The 19424-nt window shown below is 36.8% G+C and overlaps 1 protein-coding gene across 7 annotated transcripts in view; it reads left to right on the forward strand.

The window, feature by feature from the left end:
* Positions 1-10677: 10677 nt before the first annotated feature.
* LOC105498394 (coiled-coil domain containing 178) overlaps positions 10678-19424 on the forward strand; it is a 506590-nt gene continuing 497843 nt past the window's right edge. For 6 of the 7 annotated variants that reach the window (XM_071085481.1, XM_011770472.3, XM_011770477.3 and 3 more), the window contains exons 1-2: positions 10678-11126; positions 11704-11819. The gene's annotated coding sequence lies outside the window, so the exon portion shown is untranslated. Of the gene's footprint in view, positions 11127-11543; positions 11564-11703; positions 11820-19424 lie in introns of those variants that run through there. The other variant, XM_071085478.1, reaches the window with a different exon arrangement.

Genomic DNA, 19424 nt, shown 5'->3' on the forward strand with positions numbered 1-19424 from the left:
GCCTACTCAGGTTATCTATTTTCCCTTATGTGAGTTTTGGTAAATTGTGTTTGTAGAGGACTACGTGCTCACAAACAGGGTGTTCCCGATAAATCCTGCTCTCACAAACGAAGCAGGGCGTTCCCCATAAGTCCTGCTCTCGAAAACGAAGCAGGGCGTTCCCAATAAGTCCTGCTCTTGCAAACGAAGCAGGGCATTGGGGGCCTGTTTATATGTAAACATCTTGAAAATCCAGAAAGTCAGGGAAAGGTCAGAAAAACAACAACGTGTCTTGTGACTTGGCAACATTCCACAAACGACTGTATAAAATAAAGCGGAGCGCGCCATTCGAGGCGGCTGCCATGTTTGTCTTGTCTTGTGTTGTCTTGTGTGTTCATTCCTTTGTTTAGGAAACACGCGGACCCCAACGTGTGTTTTTCAAGAAATTGATTCATTTTATCTAAGTTATCAAATTTGTGAGTATAGAGTTGTTTATAGTTGTCCTGTATAATTATTTTAATGTTCATGGCATCCGTAGTGATGGACTCTGTTTAATTTTTGATATTCATGATTTATGTCTCCTCTTCTTTTTACTTGATTAGCCTGGTTAAAGGTTTGTCAAATTTATTGTGCTTTTAAAATAACTAGCTTTAGGTTTCATTGACTGTCTCCATTATTTTCTTATTTTAAATTTCACTGATTTCTGTTTCAATTATTATGATTATTTTTTGTTCTGCTTGTTCTATGTATTTATATTTCTCTTCTTTCTCCAGCTTCCTAAGGCGAAAACTTTATTTATTTATCTAATATCTTTCATTTTTCTATTCTGTGCATTGCATGCTGTAAATTTCAATCTATGCACTGTTTTCAGTGTATCCCACAGATTTTGCCAAGTTATGTTTTCATTTTCATTTGGTTCAAAATATTTTTTAAATTTCTCTTGAGACCAATTTTTTGACAAATGTGTTATTTAGAAGTATATTGTTTAATTTCCAAATAATGTGAGATTTTCTGACCATTTTTTCTGTTATTGATTTCTAGTCTAATTTCATTGTGATCTAAGAACATACTTCATATGATTTTAATTCTCCTAGACTTGTCAAGCTATATTTTATGGCTCAAAATGTGGTCTATCTTGGTGAATGTTCCATGTAAGCTTGACAATAACGTGTCTTCTGTTGTTAGAGGAAGTATTCTGTAAATGTCAATTAGATTCAGTTGATTGATAATACTATTTAGTTCAACTATATCCTTACTGATTTCTGCTTGCTGGATCTCTCAATTAGTGTTAGAAGTGTGTTGAGGTCTCCAGCTATAGTCGGACAGCACATAACGATGTTTTGGACAACACCGGACCACATATACAGTGGTGGTCTGATAAGAGTATAATGAAGCTGAAAATGTCCAGTGATGACATAGCCATCATAAGCTTGTAGCGCGATGCATCACTCACATGTTCGTGTTGATGCTGGTGTAAACAAACCCACTGCGCTGCTAGTCTTATAAAAGTACAAGAAGTACAATTATGTAAAGCATATAATACTTGATAATGATAATAAATGTCACTGATGTATGTGTATATTATACTATTTATTGTTATTTTAAAGTATACTTCTTCTACTTATAAAAAGAAGTTCACTGTGAAACAGCTTAATGCAGGCCTTTCAGGAGCCATTTTGGAAGAAGGGATTGTTATGGTAGGAGATGACAGCTCCATACATATTATTGCCCTGAAGAGCTTCTAGTAGGATGACAGGATGACATGTGGAGGTAGAAGAGGTGATACTGATGAAGCTAAACCTATATAGGCCTAGGTTAATGTGTGTGTTTGTGTCTTCATTTTTTAACTTGAAGAGTAAAAATAAAATTAAATAGAAAAAATAAAATTAAATAGAAATACAATTAAATAATATAGAAAATTAAATATATTATAGACTCTATTTTTGTACAGCTGACAATGTGTTTGTGTTTTATGTTATTATTACAAAAGAATCAGAAAGTTTTTAAAAAGTTACAAAATGAATAAAGTTAAAAAGTTATAATACCCTACGGTTAATCTATTATTGAAGAAGGAAAATATTTTATAAACAAATTTATTGTAGCATAAGCGTGCAGTTCTTAAACAGTCCACAGTAGTGTAATGGCCTAGGCCTTCACATTCACTTACCACTCACTCACTGACTCACCCAAAGCAGCTTCCTGTTCAGCAAGCTCCTTCATGGTACGTTTCCCTATACAGGTGTACCATTTTTGTCTTTTATATCATATTTGTACTGTACCTTTTCTATATTTTGATAGACTTAGATACACAAATACTCAGCATTGCTACTATTGCCTATAGTATTCAGTAATGTAACGTGCTACACAGGTTTCCATCCTAGGAGCAACAGACTATACCATGCAGATGTGTGGTTGGCTACATCGCCTAGGTTTGGGTAAGTACATGTGATGATGTTTGCACCATGACAAATTTGCTTAATGATGCGCTTCTCAGAATGTATTTTAATCTTTATGTGACACATGACCATATAATGGTGATTTTTCTATTTCTCTTTGCAGTTATGTTTTTGCCTTATGTATTTTGATGTGGATACACATCAAGGTGCAAGCATATTCAGAATTGTTATGTCTTCTTGCAAGATTTACCCCTTTATCATTATGGAATTCCTATCTTTATATCTTATAATATGCCTTGTTATAAAGTACGCTTTGTCTGACATTAATAAAGTCAATCAGTTTTTCTTTTAATTTGTGTTAGCATGGTATATCTTTCTTCATCCTTTTAGTTTTATTCTATCTGTGTCCTTATATTAAGAATGTGTTTCTGTAGACAACGTATAGTTGGATCTGGCTCTTTAGTAACTCTGTCAGATTCTTTTTTAATTGGTGTATTTAGACCATTTATACTTGAAATGGTTATTGATATACTTGCAGGAATATCTAGCACTTGACTATTTGTTGAACGTTTTCTTAGTTTTGTGTCTTTTAAAATCTTCCCCTCTGTTTATGTCTTTTCTGATTTTAATAGGGCATTTTATATGATTTCATTTTGTCTTCTCTCTTAGGATATGAGATATATTTCTTAATTTTTTGGTGGTTGCACTAGAATTTGCAGTATAATTTTATAATTAATGTAACTGTACTTTCAAAAAATTCTGCACTGCTTCATGGGTAATGCAGGTAATTTATTCCTAATTTTTCCCTCCTGACACTTATGACATTGCTGTCATTTTTTTTCATTTATCTACATGGTAAAATCATTCAATACGTTGCTTTTATTATAATTTTGAATAGCTATCTATTAGACCAATTAAGAATACAAAGAAATATTTATTTTACCTTTACTTACTCATTCCCTGATGCTCATTTTTTAAATGTAGATCTGCTTCTGAAATATATCATCTGTCTTCTCTCTGAAGAGCTGCTTTTAAAATTTCTTGGCCAGGCGTGATGGCTTACACCTGTAATACCAGCACTTTGGGCGGCTGAGGCAGGTGGATCACAAGGTCAGGAGATTGAGGCCATCCTAGCTAACATGGTGAAACCCCGTCTCTACTAAAAATACAAGAAAAATTAGCCTGGGGTGGTGACGGGCACCTGTAGTCCCAGCTACTCAGGAGGCTGAGGCAGGAGAATGGCGTGAACCTGGAAGGTGTAGCTTGCAGTGAGCAGAGATCCCACCACTGCACTCCAGCCTGGGACACAGAGCAAGACTCCATATCAAAGAAAAAAAAAAAAAAAATCTTGCAAGGCAGGTCTACTGGCAACAAATTCCCTCAATTTTAATTTGTCTGAGAAAGTCATTATTTTCCCACTTTTGAAGGATAATTTTGCAGCATACAGAATTCTAGGTTGGTGGGTTTCTTTCTTTCAAATCTTGATGTATCTCAGTCGACTCTTTTCTTGCTTACATGGATTTTGAGAAGTCCGCCGTAACTCTTTGCTCCTTTCTAAGTAACATGCTTTTTTTCTCTCCGCTTCTTTTATGATTTAAAAAAAATTGATTTCTTCGCAGTTTGGATATGATATGCCTAAATTTGGCTTTTTTTTGGGCATTTATCTTGCTTAGTATTCGCTGAGCTTTCTGGATCTATTGTTTGGTGTCTGACATCTATTTATGACAATTCTCACTCGTTATTGCTTGAAGTATCTGTTCCTTCTCTCTTCTTCTGGTATTCTCATTATGAATATGTTACACCTTTTGTAGTTGTCCCACAGTTTGTGGATAGTTGGTTCTGTGTTTTGTTTTTTGTTTTTTGTTTTTTTAAGTCTTTATTCTCCCAGATTTTCAGTTTTGAAAGACATGTTATCAAGCTCAGAGATTCTTTCCTCAGTCATGCTCAGTCTAATAATGAGCCAGCAAAGACAATCTTTATCTGTTACAGTGTTTTTTTATCTAGCATTTCTTTTTAATTCTTTTTAAAGATTTTCCATCTCTCTGCTTATATTAACCATCTCTTCTCGCACATTATCTACCTCTTCAATTAAAGCCCTTAGCATAGTAATCATAGTTGTTTTAAATTCATAGTCTGATAATTCTAACATCCCTGCTATTATCCTGGTCTGGTTCTGATGCTTGCTCTGTCTTTTCACACTGTGTGTTTTTTGTTTTTTTGTTTTGTTTTGTTTTTGCTTTTTTTGTATGCCTCATAACTTTTTGTTTAAAGATGTATTTGCCTATCACTCTCCAATTTGAGGGGATATGGTTTTCCCTGACCTCACTTCTGCAATGTATGTAAGAAACTTGTCTTTTTTTGGGTAAAGTGGTGACTTCTAAGCTCTGTATGTGCCCGAGTCCCTCCTTGCTTTCTCAGCTCCCGGAGTGGTGACAGCTTTCAGCTATTGGTAGCCTTATACAATAGACCACCCCTGAGGGTTCCCTTAACCTTGTCACATTTGGTAAACACTGTCTTTATGAGATTTTGCTCAGTGACCTCACTTGAGCATTTCATCTATTTCTTTACAGGATCCCAACTAATGAAAACATTGTTCTTTACAACACTCGTCATCCACCTCCCTCATGATTATCATGATCATTTTGTTTGGCTCAAGTTTCACAGGACAAATGGAGTAAATCGCACTTAGTCGTTTGAAGATGATTTTTTATGTATCCCTATAAAACAGGCTGAGTAATATATTGTGAAGTGCACTGATTTGAGTCACAGTTGGGTTTGAGTTTAATTCTACTCATTGCAAACTGTGCGGCTCTTGATAAGTCACTTAACTTGTTCCAAATCACATTTGCTATGAAAAAGAAAGATAATATATATTTTTTCAAGAGATAGATTTGAGGAGAGGAAAATATATAATCTGACATGTGACAATGTTCAATAAATAAATGGTAGTAAAACTACTGTAATTATTATTTAGAACTTTTTTGGGAAAAGCAAATCACCAATGAATAAACAGAAATTAGCAAGTGATTATGCTAATTGATTATAGAAATAGCCATGAGCAAAGATAAATGTTTCTCATTTTTTATTAGTAGTTTTTCAGTGAAAGACAATTCAGGAGACCTAGTCATGATATGTGTATCTGTGTGAATATATATAGACACATATGCATATATATATAAAGAGAGATAGATTCATGCATATATGTATATATATATACACACATGTATCTATATGCATCTCTGTTCAAGTGTATTCTCTATTGACTTGTTTTGACAGTTAAAGAAAATTTTATACCAGAGTGCTAGGTTCCTACCATTAAGGGGAACAAATGAAAAGTCAAAGGAAATGAAGACTGTCAAATATGAGAGGATGCTTGCTGACTAAAAGGACTGTTGTGCATGGTAGGTGAAGTAGAATTTCTGGCATAGATAATAAGCTTAAGCCACCAGAATAATTTTTCACTACAGGATTTAGATCTATTTCCATGAGGAGTCAGAGATGTAGAAACTATGCCTGTAGCAGTTTGTGAGTCTGCTACTTTCCAAAATCATGATAAATTCTAGGACAATAGATTCAGTTTTACACAATGCTATCTTATAGGAAATATCTGGATGTGCTAAGAGTGTTATGCATCAAGTAACATCATGACTGTCTTAGAGAATAACAATTTAATTTTCCCCAAACGGTGCAGAAATAATATTGACAGCTTATTAAATGACATGAATTTCACAGGCTGTATCTTTACTGAGCATTCCCTTTATATTCACTTTTATTTTTACTTTTCTATAACTCACTTCTTTTCACAAAAAATTTAAGGTCAATACAACAAAAATATGTAATGAAATACTGATATAATGTAAGTATCAGTAGAAAATCAGGACCAAAGAGTTAACATAATTGCTTATATTAAGCTTAACATCTGGTAGAGAAGACATAAGGGGATATTCAGCTATATAAATCTCACAATTTATACATGATTTGCACTAGTTTCTTGGGTTAAACAACTGCTGTCTGATTTGTCCTTGCACTCAACCTCCTTAAAACTTTCTCACTTTTTCCCTCTCTCTACCACTCACACTAGCCCATGCACATATGTGCACACACACACACCCCAGTTTCTTACATAGAATTTTGCATGGGACCATTGAATGATATGATGGACAATATCATTTGAAACTTTTTAAAGTGTAGTGGTATGTTTCATATGTCTTTTTAATATAGTGCTCTTTGATAAATTAGAAAGAGTGATGGAACACAGTAAAAATGACTGTAATGTAGTAAGGTAATAATGTTTGAATCAATAATCTGGTGTTGGTTTCATCTGATTCAGAAAAAGAATTGAAAGCATGCCCAAAAGGCACAGTACTTTACATCTTTAAAACAACTTATATTCTGTAAATTGTATCCTTTCAGGCAAGCTTTATTAAAACTGCCCAGAGAGAGTCTGAGGCTGTGTTCTCTGATGAAGTGTTGGGGCCTAGGTATTCTAAAAAGCATACAGATTGAGAGCAGATCCACATGCTTTATGACAAGCAGATGGGATGAATTAAAGCTTATGATGAAACTTGAGGCACGCTGGCCTGGATAAATGACTACAACTTACTCACAGAGGGTGACAACAGGGATATCTGTAGGAACATTTAGCATTTAGGATCATTTAACGTTAGCTTTAGGAAGTTGTAATGGTAATCTTTAGCACATAAATGGGGTTAAGATTGTCTCCACATTCTATACCATTTATGAAAAGGCAAAATAGTCTGATTTTGAAATATTTGAAAAAATAGGCCAATAGAGGGAAATATCAGTAACACTCATTCGGAACTTCTTACTTCCGCATTGTGTATCAGTGTGAGTTACAACATAAAAACGAATTGGTTGCTGTAAGAAGTAATCCGATGTAAGCAAATTGAATTTTGGAGAATGGCTGCCAAAGACAATTTTTAATTTAGAAAAATTGATTATCATGTCACTCTTTCAGATATAATTAGATACCAGCTCCAATCACCTACTGTGGAACCTTATGTTCTATCTTAATAAAACATTATTATTAGTAAGAGGACTTAGCTCATTCTCCATGACAGGTGTGATATGCATTTAGTTACCCTAAAAGTGGCTGCAAATAATTCTGATGTAAGTTTTAAAAGGAGCATAGAATACTCGTTGGTAAATATAATTCATGAAATAGTCTAGCATTGTCAGGAAATATATTAAAACATAAGCATGCTCAGGTCCTAAGGACTAATTGGATAAAAGATGGTTAGGAAGACAATTGTATGGCTGAAAATGTTTCATATACTGAAAGCTTGCTTAGATTTACCTATACGTCTGTCCAATGTCTTTACTCACTATTTTCTTTCTTCCTAAAGTACATTGTTCAGTGTAGGTCAGCTAATGGTAAAATTTGTTTTTTTTTTTAATTTGAAAATAGTTTTAATTCTGCTCCTGAATGATAGTTTTGTAGGAAATGTATTTTTATTTGATTATTGTCTTCTCTATGCATAGTTATTATATCACTTTATTCTGTCTTTTATTGTTGCTATAGAAAAATTGAATATGTTTGTTCTGCTTTTGTGGAAAATCTGGTTTGCTATTTGCTAATAAGATCACCTTGCCTATTGCACAGAAGGAAAAATATCCTTTCCTTTATAGATTTAGGTTCATAGCTGAGGCCTCTATAACAAAAAAAACATATTAACAAGAGAAAAGCATACATACCGAAGTTTTACATGACCCTGGAGCCTTTATAAGGAAACAAATATCCAAAGAATCAGTTAAACCTGAGTGATTTTTCTAGTAGGTTTGATGAAGAGTGAATAATGGTGGAAAAATATTACACACAGAAAGGGTATGAGCTAATGGTAATAAACTGGGGGAAACCTAACAAGGCCTGTTTGGTTGGATTCTTCTCTGTGTCCCTGTGTCTTTAGCAATAAGTAATAAGGATGCTCCTTTCCTCCAGGGATAAAGAGGGCACCTCCCATATGAGGGTCTTATGACCTAAGCCTGGGGAAGGTCAGAAAATCCTTTCTAGGTTTTATGATGGAGACGGATGGAGAGGAAAGTCAGAGTGACCTTCCTGCTTCCGCAATTTTCTAAAATTTCTTCAGGTTAAAAAATTTTAGGGTAGCATGTCCTAAACCCCATCACTACTAGGTTCTTGTTTATGATGATAAGTCTGGTATTGATTTTTCAGTGTCCGATTTCTGTTCTATTTGAGTTTCAGCTACAATCCTGCACTGGGTTTACTGAGACATCCCTACATTTTTTTAATTTTAAAATACCCACTTTTGTTTATGTGAAGTAAGTTAATATGTGTATTAGCTTTCTATGGCTGTGCAACAAATTACTATAAGTCTAGCAGTTTAAAACAATGTCCATTTATTAGCCTCATGGTTCTCTAAGTAAGAAGTCCAAGTGAGGTTGCCTGGGTTGTCTACTCAGGGTCTCATGAGGCTGAAATCAAGGTGATGGCAGGACATAATCTCCTTTTTTTTTTGTAAGATGGGGTCTTGCTCTTTTGCTCAGGCTAGAGTGCAGTGGTACAATCTTGACTCATTGCAACCTCTGCCTCTCAAGCTCAAGCAATCCTGCCACCTCAGCCTCCTGAGTAGTTGGGACCACAGGTGCATGCCACCATACCTGGTTAATTTTTTCATATTTTGGGTAGAGACGGGGGTTCACCATGTTGGCCAGGCTGGTCTTGAACTCCTGGCCTCAAGTTATCTGCCTGCCTTGACCTCCCAAAGTGCTGGGATTACAGGCGTGAGCCACCGTGCCCAGCCAGGACATATTCTCATTTTGAGTTCAGTGTTCTCTTCCAAGCACATCCAGATTATTTGTAGAATTCAGTTCCTTGCAGTTGTAGGACTGAGGTCCCCATTGCCTTGCTCGCTGTCACCTGGGATCATTGTCAGCTGCTAGAGGCTGCCTGCCTTCCTTGCCATAGGGTCTTGTCAGTCTTCAAAGCTGACAATAGAGAACATTCCTTTGATAAATCGCTCTGATGCTTCAAATCTCCGACTCCAGGAAGAGGTCAGTCCCTTTTAAGGGTTTACCCAATCAAGGCCAACCCATCCTGGATAATTTCCCTCTTTCAAGTCAATTGTGTCATGTAACAAACTAATAAGGAAAATGAAATCCATCATATTTAAAGTCCTGAGGATTATGCAGGTATGTATACCAAGGGGTAGGGTCCTTGGGGTCCATTTTAGAATTCTGCCTGCCACAATAGGGGTTTAGCAATTATCAATGAGTTCTAATTAAGAGAAACTTGTTACGAATGAGATTTCTAGTAGGTAAAGTTTTATTTTGTGAGAAAAATCTAGCTATTGTTTTAATATGCACATTTAGATATTGTGAACCCTCATGAATACATATTTACTGGCATGCAAATGATTCATTTGGTTTGTAATTTAACATTGTATTGAGAACAAGTCAAAGTTTAATAATTAATGGAGGGAGATGGGAAAGTGGAGTGCATTCTTGAATCTATTTTTTAATTACAGAAAGAGCTCTGCTTCTGCATATATTAATTTAAGATTAAGACCTTCCACCAGTTTGCTGGTTATTGCTTCCTTCTTTTCATCTTTGTCTGAAAGAATCACATTCCAGGTACGGACTTGCTGGTTTTCCCCTCTTAGAAAGGATTACTAATTAAATTGCCTCTTAAAGTAATAGATTTTGCTGATTTAACCTTGGCAGGCAATTGCCTGTTCTCAGTGTTGCCTGGAAAAATGATTTCTCTGGATGAGAATGTGAATCTTCATTCTGATCCGGTTTTTTTTTTTTTTTTTTTTTAACTGTCTTCAGTTTATAGTCCAGTGTTTGTTTTCATTCAAGAAGACGGTGAGAGTAGTGTAAGACACGACTGTCCTTCTCTGAAGCCTATTTCAGTTCACAGTGTACATTCACAGATGAAGAAACAAAATGTAGGTGATACATTTTGTGCCACTGATTTATTTATTAATCTGTCGCCCAGGCTGGAGTGCAGTGACACGATCCTGGCTCACTGCAGCCTCTAACTACTGGGCTCAAGGGATCCTCCTGCCTCGGCCTCCCAAAGTCCTGGGACAGGACACGCCTGGCACAGGGGTGTGCCACCACACCTGGCCTTCCATTTAGTATTTTGTCAGAAGGATCAATGTTTCAAAAATTTGGTTTTGAAAGAAAGAGACCCTTAGACAAACGGCTTGAATTAGTCATTTTCCCCACTTCCAGACACTAGGAAAAGTTCTCCTTTCCTCCTTTAACAGTTCGTTGAGGTTTCTCAGTACTGAAGTCACAACCAAACCATATGGGGTTATCATATGGAGTCCTAGTTGTATCGTCCCAAGTGGCAAGAAAGACAGAGGCCCTGCGGTCCTTCCAAAGGTGGACGGTCTGTGATCCCCTCATGTTCTAACCTCGCTGTTGTATGAAAGGGCGTTGACTCGTCTCCACTCCTTCCCTCTCCGGTAAAGAGGGAAAGGAGTCGGGCTGGCAAATCGGTTACAACAGAAAGGGAAAGGCATCGGGAGGAGGCGGAGCGGCGGCGGCCTGGAGCGCTGATCAGGCGCAGAAACGCGGGGAGTCAGGGGCCAAGGGCTCGAGTACGGAGGCCCCGGAGCGGCAGCCGCCCGCTCGCCACGCCTCCGCCGCTGCCCTCGCGGTTGCCTGGATACGGGATAACCGACCGGGGGCCTCGACCGCAGCTCAGCCGGAGGGGTGAGCAGGCGCGGCTCGGGGAGACGCGCGGGGAGAGGCGCGGAGCCGGTGAGTCGGGGGCGCTAGCCCCTGGGCCCGGGGAGCTGCCGGGCGGCGCCTACTCCGCCTGGTCGCCCGCCTGCGCGACTCCCGCGGGAGAACCAAACGCAATTCCCGGCCGCCCCGCGGGAGTTAGAGTCGCCTGGTTCTTCACCCCTTCCGGAGGCGGCGGGGAGTCCTTGCCCCGAGCGTTTGAAAACAATCCCCCAAATCCCCAGTCCCATAATTCCCCAGTCCCCCAGTCCCGCAGTCCCCCTGTTTCCCTGGCCTCCAGTTCACCAATCCCCCAACCCCTGTCCCAAGTCCCCCAGTCCCCAGTCCCTAGTTCCCCAGTCCCCCAGTCTCCCAGTCCCCCACTCCCCCAGTCCCCCAGGCCCCACGTCCACACTGCCGGGGGAAGGGAAGCAGAAGTTCCGCTGGCCGCCTAGAGGAACTTCATCTTGTCTGTAACTGCGTCTCTAGCGTCTTATTCCTTTAAAAATAATTATTTCGACTTTTATTTTGCTTATAAGGCCGCCTTGTGGTGGCTCATGTATTATTCCTTTGAACTGTTATTGATTTCTTTTCTTGATATTTCATTTTCAAGTGTCTACTCAAGTCAAATACTGAACAGCTTCCTGGCGGAGAGGCTGAGAATTGTATACTTGCTTGCTTTAAAGCATCCCAAATAAGATGATCCACTCCAACACCTCCCTTTTACAGGTGAGAAAAGTGATATTTAGAGCTGATTTATGACTTGACAAAAGTCAGATCCAGCAATCTTCAAACTCAGGAATATAAGAATCTCCCGATTGCCAATTCAAAGCATTTTCTATTATTGTTTTCTTGACATTCATCCACTACTCAATAAGTATTTGTGAATTGACTTGGTAGCTTATTACTCCTATTTATCGTTGGATAATCTGTTGTGTATTGATTGCTCTGGGCATCTTGACCCAAATACAGCATTCTTGACCTCTCTTACCCTCAAAATATTATTCCTTGGTTCTGCTGTAGTAATAGGTTTTAGAACACCACTTACCAAGTTTAAGAACGCAGAGACATGACTAGTTGCAAGACAAGTCCAAGAATCCAGAGGATTTTCAGCTATTTCTGTTCAATTGTTATTTAGACATTCGTACAGAAACTAGTGTATTTCTGTCTTGAATATATAATACTTTTCACTTTAATGTTGTAGTTATAAAATTTTATTATAAACTATATCTGGCTAATTTCCAGAACTATCGAAAATATGAGTTTGACTGTTAGTCTACCCACTATCCCTGAATGTGTTGGGATTGCTGCCAGAGCTTTTATCCACAACCCAGACTTCTCTCTCCTGCTGCCACCTCAGATTCAACACAACTTCAGACTCAACTAATTTGCTACCACATCCTCAAAATTTTTCTTCCTGTTCTATATTCCATAGCAGTGAATGGGATAACGGCATATATTCGTCTTTCTTTTGTCTTTAGAATATGGACTTCATTCTCACACTGGCTTATTCCACCAGTCTAGAACCATTATTTCCAAGAGCACTAGACTTATAAATTCCCAAACTTGCACCTAAAAAGAAAATCTAGAAACACTCGATGGATTCTTCTTGCCCTCAGTTGGTTCAATTTGTCTGTCCCAAGAGCATTTAAGTTGGGGATAGGATTACTACAATTGGCAGCAATGTCAGACTATGTGGATGGAGTGGGAAAACAATTTCACAAAAAAAGGAGCCCTCTAGGAAAGAGAATTGCTGGGGAAAAATCCATATTTGTCTACTCAGAGTTTATCTAGGCTTATGGGACTGAAGATCAATGAGAATATTGGCTGCTAAAATGCTAGACTGTGGAATACAGACAAAATGGAAAGGAAGATGATGTATGGTGAATGAGCAGGGAAAAGCAGAAAGATTAAGCACTGGAATATTTAAAGTAGTTGAAGAATTTGTATTGAGGAAATGATACAGGGAGAGAATTGGATTGATTATTTTATAAGCATCTGGGTTATATACCTGGTGGGAAATTAGAACATCTACAAGCAGATGATTGCATGTGTGTGAGCTCTAATGGCCATGGTAACTTCTGCACAATGACACTAATTATGTGTGTGTTTGCCGTGTGTGTGTGTGTGGTGTGTATGCTGTATATGGCATTTTAAAATCGATGTTGAACTTTTAACTTCATTTATAATGCTGCTGAAATAGAAGAAGACCACTCACATTAGAAGAAGCAGAGGCTATCTATTCAGATCTTGCTATAGGAAGGGAGTCAGCCACTATCACTTGCACTGGACAGAGACTCAAAGGCAGACAGGGGAGTGGGAAAGCTATAAAGCTTCAGGTATGTTTTGATTGGAGGTTATTGACATGGTGATGCTGAAGGAGGGCTAACTAGAAGCAGGATATTTTATATGACTGGTCTGAGGATCTTATTTGGCTTTCTCTGCTTGGTCTTGAATTGGAACCAGGAGCAATAATTAGGAAAGCTGGCAGTCATCAACAAAGTCCTGACTGTTCCAGGCTGATCAGTGTGGAAGTTATGGTTTGGCTTTCTGGACTGGTTGGTGCAGATGTGTGGATTAGAGTTTTATTTTCATATGTGGTCTGGCCATAGTCCCTTTATATAGTCAGTCAATGTTCATAAAAATTCAGTTAGGTAAATTTAAACTTACTTTGGATTAGAAAACTGATATTTGCACGCATTGTTTTTATGGACATGTAATTTGTTAATGAACCCTAGTTCACTGAATTTAAATTATTACCATGTATTAATGGACCTGTTTGTATTTTTTCTAGTCTTTGTCTTCTGTTACTTTCTGGAAACTTGACTTCAGGTTGAAACTCCTTTCTCTTGTTTTCTCTGATCCCATTCTTTTTTTTTTCCCTTCAATTTCTCTAGAAATTGTTAATGTTAATTATTCTTGACTTTAATGTCTAAATTCCTTTTCTTCATTGCTGTTGTTATTGTATGCTGGTGACTGGACTAAATATTCTATACACATTATCTTATTTTAACCCTCACAATCACACTGTGAAATATTATTGTCACCATTTTCCACAGCAAAGACTGAAGTTCAAATACATTAACTACCCTTCCCAAGGTCAGATAGCCAGCCAATAACAGGGCCCGTGAGGAACTGAATTCTACATCTAACTGATTGAAAAAAGATGCTCTTTGGCATTTGATTAAACTACTTTAATCATGATATGTCTATTTTGTGTTAGTTTATATCAGGTATGTTTATATCAGGTATGAACATTACCATCTGGCCTCACTTTCTGGGTACTTACTGAATGTGTGTGTGAACAGAGATAATTAGAAGATCTTTCATGTGAACCGAAGGGATTCAGCCTGCCCTTAGATGCTGGAAAACCTTTGGATTTAACCACAAACCAATGAACTGGATGAGATACCTGGGCATGTTAAATAGAAGAGCAAAGGTGGAGGGGCGACAATATGGTTGAATAGACAGTAAAAGAGCACAGCCAACAAGTTATAGTTTGCATGGGAATTAGTTATTTGAGCATCCCTGTACTGATGGTAAGTTGTTTAATGGACAAACTAGACAATTATTTTTGTTTCTTTAAAATTTTTCTTTGTGTAAATGAGACTTTATTATTTAAATTTATCTTCCTTGAGGTTAAAAACTATCCTCATAAATTGTAACTGTTGAGTCTAAAAATTACACTTGTGACAAATTCTTTGAGAGGCTGCAAAAGCTGAGCATTTTTGCTAGAGAAGTTATATGAGTCAGAGGTAATTACACTTTAATCACCTTAAGTGTTCCATTGCTTAGGAAACTCCATTTGCTCGGTTTGTACTCCCAGAACAACTTTATTACAGGCAAAGGATATAGCATAACACAGAAACAACACAAGAAAAATATGCATGAAAAAGGACCTAGAGTTCCCAGGCACAGGTTTCTTTGTTCTCCCACCTCTGGGTCACACGGGTGCTCTTAGCCTCTACCAGACTGTAACCACTACTGGTGTGCATGTGAAGCACTTCTGTAGCAGGAGACCCAAATCTCACAGTGGAGATCTCGTATAATAAGCTTTTCATATAGACATATTCTAGCTATGTTACCAGCCTTTACTTTGAATGTCTTCCTCCCCCAGACTCCACTGAAATTAGGTGCCAATTACAAATTCAATTATTATTACCAAACAGTGCTAGCAGACTGATACATCTTGCTCTGAAACAATTCATGGATCCATGGTTACAAAACATCATTTATCTTTAGTTAATACATTTTACAGCATTGGCCAAGGGTCAGTAGCTCTGGAAATAAACTGCAATCAATCCAAACCAGCTAAGATGAACCTATTATATGCATAGATTATGGATGCAGCAATAAATGCTCAATTCTTTTCCACATTAAAACCAGTAAACAAATAGCATCCTCCTTTGCATCTACATCTCACTTCATGTCTAGCTCTTTCCAGCTCGTATCTGCTCAAGTCCTAGAAAAAGTGGTCTATGAATGTCTTTCATCATCCTCATTCTTTCTGTCCTGGACATCTTGTTACCTAAACTCTGCTCCTATCACTTATGGGAAATGTGTGTGTTAAGGTCATTCATGACCTTCTGCTAGATGAAATGGACCTGTTTGTATTTTTTCTAGTCTTTGTCTTCTGTTACTTTTTGGAAATTTGACTCCAGGTTGAAACTCCTTTCTCTTGTTTTCTATGATCCCATTCATTTTTTTTCCTTCAATTTCTTTAGAAATTGTTAATGTTAACTATTCTTGACTTTAATGTCTAAATTCCTTTTCTTCATTGCTGTTGTTATATGATCTGATCCAACTATAGTTCTATAATAATAATTCCCAAAACTCTGTTTCCAGTCTAAAACCTTCTCATGAGTATTGGGCACACGTACACCATCGTCATTAAAAAGCACCCATAAGTGAAGTTTCAGTAGTCCTCTCTCCTCTATCAACCCAGTTTTCCTCACATAGATCTGATTTCAGATAATGGCAGTGCAGGCTATTCAGTCTTTCATGCCAGAGGTACGGGAGTCATTCTAGATCCCTCTTTTTCAGTTACTGCACTTAATTTATCATCACATCACACTGTTTCTGTCTCTTAAATAGCATTTGACTCTTATTTCCTCCTTTCCATTTCTACTTCGTGTAGCTTATTATAGTATTATATAATAAATATTATTATTATTATAAATAATGTTTACTAAGATCACTTCAGTAGTCTTCTTGGTCATTCTTTGCCTCTAATCATGGTCTTCTCCAATAAGCCCTCCATCGCATAGCACTTGTCTCTCTCTCTCTGTGTTGTTACTGTTGACTGATATGTTCCTACAAAAGATTTGAAGTAGTTAGAAAAGGGTCTCATTTATTCTGGCACCATCAGTGCCAAGCATATAATATATATTGAATACATTTTTTGAATTAATAAATTAACATACACTTTAGAAAAATATGCAATGAGGATATGGTGCTTACATGCTCTAAAACAACATTGACCAAAAGACTTTTCTGCAATCATAGAGCTGTGCTATGATGCAGTAGCCTATAGCTACATGTGTCTATTGAGTACTTGAAGGTGACTAATGTAGCCAAGGAACTGTATTTTTAATTTAAAATTGAACATGGCTAGTGGCTATGATAGAGAACAGCATAGCTTTAAGAAAATAGGCCCCAAAATTGCTCTTTTTAAAAAATATAATTAACTCTTAAGTGGAATAAACTAAAACTGTCTTTTTTTTCTGCTCCAATAATTATGACCACTTTAAACTAAAATTCTGCAGATGGTCTGTCATTCCTAGTTCAATAATTCTGTTCAAGAAATATTTTTGAGCACATAATATTTGCCAGGTACTGTGGATTCAAAGAAAAACAAAACAATTTCCACATTTGAAGATGTAGCAGGAAAATGTCACCTGTTAATGGAATTTGATTTCTGAAATATTGAAAATTAGCGGAAAATTTCAAAATTGATGAAGACACTGGGAAAGAACATTTTAAATATTTTTCCCTCTTCCTCCTCCTACATCTAGATTCTGAAGTAGCAGATGAGAGTTAGAAATGTCAAAATGAATCTTATGATGATGGGAATCATTTCAGATCCCCATGTGAAATATACATCCCTCCTGAAGCACAGTAAGGATGAACTTTTGCTTGTTTCTTTGACCTAGATAGTTTTAATTATCTCCTTTACTTTCTACCTTCCATTTTGTGTCTTCCTGATACCTCAGTTGCTTTCAGATTTATTAATTTCTCTGAAACAATGTTGCAGACAGCCCAATGTCACAACCTCTGGCTCTAGACAGTTCCATCAAACTGTGTCATTTCTGGGGACTGACTGTGGTGTGATAGCAAATTTTACATCAGTATGACAGCATTTATAGCCAAGCTAATTTAGATTACTTAGCAAGTATTATGCCATGAAATCATGTATAAAATGATATCAGTAGGGTCCAAATATATAGTATAAAATGTATTTCTTTACCCACTAATTTGAACATGTCCTTAGAAAACTGCTATACGAAGTTGTTGGCGTAATTTCTTTGTAATAAATTCCTAATGCTGCTTATGACTTTTGATTTTCTTATTCTCCAGATGGCTACACATTTGCACTCTCATTTGTCTGTTATTTCACTAAGCACAGATTTCTTACTGGGTGCTATTATTTATTTATATTTATTTATATCTTTGGTTTGTTTTGCAGCAACAAAAACTGTTTCTCTTAACGAAGAATTTAAGAACAATAGGAAATTAGTGGAAAGCTTAATTTTCCAGCTTGATTTAATACTTCTCAAAAGCTATACTGTTGGATGAATTTTGATTTCTTTACTGAATACTAACAAATTTCTAGAAAAATATTAAATATTGCTTGTATTGAGATCTTTGCTTAGTCATAGTGACTTAAAAGAGGCCAAACATTTATACTTAAACATATTTCAATAACAGAATTACTGATGAAAGCATTACTCTCTTTTTCCCTCGTGGCATAATGATAAACTCAGAGTGATATCCATTTTGATTTTCTTTGTGAAACGTATAAGAAAGTATCTTTCCACACACACACACACACACACACACACACACACACACACACACAGAATATCTGCTATTGAATTATTGGTCAGTCATGGAGTGGGAAGCTATTAAGGCGCTTTACTGTTTAGAATGAAACATAATAGGAAACCTTAGCATTTTATTACATTTTCTCAACTAACAGCTTAAAGCTATATTTATGGATAAATAAAACCACATTGTCAAACTTCACCCTATTCATCTTTATTTTCTTATTCATTTTAGTCTCATATTTTCCTTCCCTATAGATGGCTTACTGGCCTCTGGTAAAGATCGTAAGTATCGTAAGTGGAGGAACATTGAGTGACTAGTGGTGATGGGTTGGGGGCAGGGCAGCAGTACATTACCTGTGTTCAATCTAGTGTTTGAAGGCCTCTAGTAGGAAAAGAAAACTCATGACCTTTTGACAAGATCATATTTAAGGGAGACTTAGTCTTTCCATTTTTATTAAATTTTAATTTGGTAGCTCATATGAACTAGATTTTTTAAATTTAGCAACATATGCTTTGTATTAATTCAGTAGTTTGCATTTTGAGGAAGACCATTTAGGGAATCTGGATGAATAAAAATTGGATATACTCTGGAGATGCCATGCCAATGCATGGATATCCTTTTGCAGAAGCGGAAAAATCAGCCCTAGGTAACAATTCTCAATAGAATTTTAGATGTATCCTTTAGATGTAGGAAAACTCGATATACCCTTCACGTTATCCAAACTTTAAAGCCTACAAGGTTTATAAAAATGACTAGTAGAATGGAGTGTTATGCTTTAGAAGAATAAACAGAACTTGGTGAGTGTTAAAATTTCTAAACTAATGTTAACAGACACTGAGTAATTTCTTTGTTATTCAGACATAACCTCAGAATAGTTGATAATATCAGTCTCTCTTACAAAGGCAATAATTAAGCCTCTAAAAGATCATATTTCATATGCCTTAATACCACATTAATCAATGTAACTATGTTCTCAATATTTAGTTCCTTAAGAGACGGTAGATTTGAAGAAGTTCAAGGCAGCTGTTTCTTGATACCTTTAAAAAAAGTAATTAAATTTATGGACAAAGCCATGCAATTAAAAAAATATTTCTGACATTTATCTTACAGAGCATCATAAATAATCCATAGGTAGAAACGGCATGAAGATAATGTTTCCCTTATTGGGAGGTTCAGTCCTTCTTTAGATAAGTTACTGGATGTGTTTCTCAAGGAGATGTGTTTCTTTGCTACTGAGAGGGACCTGGAGTGTGTAAAATCAGAAGGAAGAGCATCACAGGGTATTGG

The sequence above is a fragment of the Macaca nemestrina genome, chromosome 19 (assembly GCF_043159975.1).
Source record: "Macaca nemestrina isolate mMacNem1 chromosome 19, mMacNem.hap1, whole genome shotgun sequence".
NCBI classification, from domain to species: Eukaryota; Metazoa; Chordata; class Mammalia; order Primates; family Cercopithecidae; genus Macaca; species Macaca nemestrina.